General features: G+C 25.3%; 1 long non-coding RNA gene across 1 annotated transcript; it reads right to left on the bottom strand.

Moving 5' to 3' along the window:
• Positions 1-1,307: 1,307 nt before the first annotated feature.
• Positions 1,308-2,433, bottom strand: LOC136086537 (uncharacterized). Its single transcript, XR_010641403.1, has 2 exons — positions 2,335-2,433; positions 1,308-2,220 (listed from the first exon to the last, which is right to left on the bottom strand). It is a non-coding gene; the product is annotated as an uncharacterized LOC136086537 (long non-coding RNA).
• Positions 2,434-5,379: the final 2,946 nt, after the last annotated feature.

Below are 5,379 nucleotides of genomic sequence, written 5' to 3' on the forward strand. Positions count from 1 at the left end.
ATAAAATTAGAATATATTTCAAAGGTAAAAAAATTTAAAAAAATAGAGGAAAAAATAAAAAAAGCCATTTAAGTTGTACTAATTTATCTAATTGTGAAACTAAAATTAAGTATATTTTTATTTTAAAATTAAGTATATTTTTAATGTTTCTTTTTTAGTTTAAACATAATACTAAATAACCTAAAACTTAAAGCATTGTAAGAAATATGTATAAGATACAATTTAAATGCGATATTACATCGTGTTTTCAATCCAAAACATTTTTTTGGAGAGAATAATAATTTTATTCAGTAGAATTAGTTTTATTCTTTATTTTTATTATAACTTATAAACGTTTTTTAAATTGGTTAAAATCATGTTTCTTTTTCTCAGTTCCATATCTATGTACATAGATATGGACAACTTGTATGTATGATTTAAAATATGCACCTATCATATTTATGATTTAAAATATGCACCTATGATATCACATACATACCACAGATATCACATATGATGCCATATGCATATAATATCACATGCATATGATATACATATCACATACATATACATATCACAGATATGTATATGTATGTGATATGTATATCATATGCATATGTGTCATATTTATGTCATACATATGTGTCATATGTATGACATAAATATGACACAAATGCGTCACGTTTTGAATGTTCTTCTTTTTTATAATTTAATTTTAAATTTTCCTCTTTTTTCATTAGGCTTTTTTTCAAGTCGTTAACAGTTAACATTTTACACAGTTTTGAAATAACAAATTGAAGTTTGAACAACAAAGTTTTATATCTTTGTTTTTCATAATTTGTTCTTAACAATTTACATCTCACATTTTGTAAATTAAATATGAGTAAAAATACTTGTGTCAATACCACTTTTTGACCTGAAAATTAATTCATTTACAGGCCATAAAACAACATTACATGAAAACATCGTATTGCATTCGAAAAAATTCAAAAAAGCTTTAGAGAACATAGAGAAACATACCATGCTGGCTTTAAATTTTAATTACAACTTGTAATTTTTAATTTTATAAAATTTTTTTTTCTTAAAACCCATGTTAAAAGAACTAAAATAGTAAACTATTGAGTATATACAATTTTAGTATGGCATATTGAGTATAGCAAAGAGATGTTAAGTCGGTAAATGTCAAACAGCAGTACCTATTTTTTTAAAGTCGGTAAAAAATACATAAGTACCTCCTTCCCTCCCTCCCCCCCCCCCCCTCTTATCCTTGTGAGACATTTTTGGGACAGTCCTGAGTTAAAATATCCATAAATATTTAAAAAATCATATAAAACAAAATACATATCTCTTATCAAGTCTATTAAAATTGCTATATTTGAATAAATTACATAATATCATAATATTTTTGCCCAACATTTATATCTACATAGATTAAAAAAGTTCATTAAAAAAGTCAAATAGTTTTAATCATTTATTTAAACAAACATTACTTTGTTTATGTAAAAAATAAATATATCGTAATAATATATATAATCCAAATGTCTTAAAGCACGCAGTATGGTCTTAAACAATTTTTTTCTTTAATAATGGCGCAACAAATTAAATTACATGGCAAATTAATTCTTCTTTTTGTCGGCATCTCTGATCAAATAACTGATCATCAAAAACTTATTCTCATCAAACACCAATATAAAATAATTGCTCATTACTCGTCAAATACACAAATCGTTATTTATAATGATTTGATATTATTGTATGGAATGAAGATATAACTTAAGCAAATGCAACTTCATTTTCAATATTCATTTTATTTTAATACTAATTGAATCTAATTGTATAAGTAGTTAATAACCGGTCTTGAAAATCTACATCTTGAATGGTAGGGGACGTAGTAGAATGTTTGGAAGTTTAAATTTTGAACTTTGTTATTTATTTTTTCTTGAAGTGAATCTTTTTTGAAGTTTTTGATTTCTTTATGTATTTCTTCGCTGTTTTTATTTTCGTTTAAATCTGAAATTTTGATAGAACTGGTAGAACGTGCGATTGTTGAGTTCATGAATGTAGTACTTGTATTCAACTTATTTTCAATAATTTTATCCAGCATTTTGTTTATTTTTTGCCGCAAAAAGGCATTCCTATTACAAGTTGTTCGCAACCCTTCGATTATCAAAAGTAAATAAAAGCGCTTCCATAGAATCATATTTGATTTAGCCTAAAGTCATGTAATAGCTGGTTCTGGTTCTAAATAAAAGTGAAATTTAATTAATTACGTTTACTTCCTTAATTGTTCATAATTAGTTTTTTCTTAATTGTTCATAATTAGTTTTGTATTGTAAAATTTGCTTTTATACTTACTTTTTAAACACTTTTAATTTTTATTTTAATAAATACAAATAAGTAAAAAATTTCTACTAAATCCAAGCAACGACAAAATTAAAAAAACAGAAAAAAAAACGTTTTGCTAAACAAATTAGTTTAAAATAAAAAACTTTGTTGAAGAGATTTTTTTTAAGTAACTGGTCAACTATGGTAGAAAAAGCTTAAAATGATTTTAAAAATAAACCGGAAAACTTCTCAATAAAAAATTGCTCATTAATTGCCAATAAATAATAAGGTTAAAAAAAAAGATTAAAATCTTTAGAGTCTTTTTAAAAAATATTCTAACTGCTAAATATAGCATATCAATAGTTATTATTTAACTAATAAATAACAAGACACTTTATCTTTAAATTCTCAAAAAAAGAATTTTCGCAATTTTTGAATAAGAGATTCAGCGATTTATGTTTCAAGGTAAATAACAAAACAGAACTTTTAATTATATAAATAACAAAATAGAAAAAAACCTTCAACAAAATAACATTCTCCAGACATCAAAGTCACATAATATGTAAGTATATTCAAAAGAATGTTATCACAACTGTGTATAAAATAAAATTTAATTATAATTCTGTGAATAAAAAAGATTACTGGATTCATTAATAAAAAGTTATAAAAGGTATTTTCAAAGACCAGCATTATGTAAATCTATATGTTATTGTAGTATTGCGTTCACACTATGTCCCAGTTATTGCGCAGGAGAATTCTATTATAATTTGCATTAGTTTAGCGCTTCGTAAAAACTGGGTTATTGACATCTCTAGTACAAAATAACTGGTATTATGTATAGATTACACACATTATCTGGTGTTACGACGTTAAATTTAACTGGTATTAGTCGACTCTTTTAACCTGCCATACTTTGTACTGTTGTAATTTTTGCGTTGTATTTCGTTGCTTTACTGTACCATGGTACGGAAAAAGCATATTATTTGTAAAACATATTTTCGTTCATTAAGCAAATTTTTTTTTAAATATTCAAATTATTTTTGATTTTAAAGCGAGAAATAATGACTGTTGTTAAAATAATAGCTGCTTATATAACACTCTGTATTCTTGTAAGTCAAAGTTGTAGAGAATTAAAAACACATACCCAATAAAAAAAAGTTGTTTGTAAATAATGTTTATCCTTTGCATTAGACCTTTTCCATTAATCTCATCTTTATTTTATTTAACTCCAATAAAATTGACTGCAATTTAACTTTAAAGTTGAAAAATTCTTAACTATTCATTTTTCAATTATATATCAGTATTCAATTTCTTCTTTCAGTATTTTTCTCATTATTTTAAAAATATATTCTATTGAGCAACAGCGAATCTACAAACAACCTACGTTAAAAATTGACATTATTTTTAAAGAAAAATACTAGCGTGACTTTATTGATTTTCTAAATAAAGGATATCATAAGAAGTTCTTGAGAGTTTACGCGTCAATGCACACGTATGTATGAGTGTATGCGTGATTGTGCATGATTACGCGTGTTTTGAGCGTATGTTCATCATTTATAGGCGGGTGTACATATGCACAGTTAATAAGGACAAAATCTTAATTATTCTTTATTTCAATCTCAAAGGCGCACTCATACACTTGCGGGAGTGTACTTGAGTGACTAATGCTTGAGTGTACGCGAGTGTAGCCATGTACATGTGTGAAAGCGCGTTTGAGTTAATGCATATAATAAAATATACGTCCAGATACTGCAATAAAAGACACCACTTGGTTCTGTGTAATATATATTAATAAAGGAAAAAATATTTAGATTCAAATTGTCATCTCTATATACTATAGTAGTTTTATTATTAAATTTTCTATTTTAGCTCATTACCAAATTCAATTGACGCATGACTTTTAAAGAGACGACTGAATGACGATTTTTAAACGTCTTGTGTTTGATGGGTTATATGTCAATCTGATTTTCAAAACTCTTTTTCAAATAGGGTTATATCTAGTATAAGATCCAATATATATATTGGCAGACTCCAATACTCGGATAGAGTTCTCTTTATTTATTTATTTATTTCTGAAATGATCATGTACTGTATTACGCAGTGTGACAAAACAAAAGAAAAAAAAATGCGACTAAGACATGAAGCCAAGTTGTTACTATAAGATAATTGAGTTAAGAGAGATAACTAAAACAGTTTTTTGTTATTAAATGATAATTGAGTTAAGAGAGATAATTGAAACTTATTTGTAATATATTACAAATCGGTTTCAATAACCTCTAATAATAATTTGCTTCATTACTAATATTACCAGAACCTTATGTTTTTTACTTTATTATTAGTATTAATATTAAAGTAGCAAATCATAAAATATTATTAATGTTTGTTCTTTTTTTTCAAAAAAGAAATTGTTTATCTTATTTATAATATATTCAAGTATACACAGAAATAACCACGGCAACATAAATTAAATAACCAATTCATTTAAACAACTTTGTGGTCGAACCAGAAATATCTTTGTTAAAATTTAACAAAGATATTTTCTGGTTCGACCACAAAATTGTTTAAATGAATCGACAATTCAATCCATGCTATTTAGTCGTTAAAAACCATTAAAAATACTCTAACTTTTTCAATTTTTAAATCAATCGTTTTAATTTCAGTGTTTAAAAAAGTTAAAAATTGGGTGGGTCACAAAAAAGTTGCATATTTTGCGTCGACTTACCCGAATCCCAGAGTAAGTTGACGCAAACTACAATTTTTTTTAAATATGGTTAGCAGTTGTATACCATTTAAAGTCGTGAATATATTATATTACTATATTACTTTGTATTATTTTTTTAAATGTTAATTTACATGTTAATTTTTAATGTTAGTTCTACGGTCGAGGAAGCTACTTTAATTTGTGGTTACAACCCTCTCTCAACTCTATAACTCCAAAACACAATCTTGACGAAAGGGTCAATGCGCAGAGAAACAAATTGAGTTATAATAAATATCACTTATAATAAATATCACTGTTTTAAATATTGTTTAATTGTTTATGTTGATAAATTAATAATAAACTAGTGCAATTTT

Source organism: Hydra vulgaris, chromosome 10, assembly GCF_038396675.1.
Source record: "Hydra vulgaris chromosome 10, alternate assembly HydraT2T_AEP".
Taxonomy (NCBI): domain Eukaryota; kingdom Metazoa; phylum Cnidaria; class Hydrozoa; order Anthoathecata; family Hydridae; genus Hydra; species Hydra vulgaris.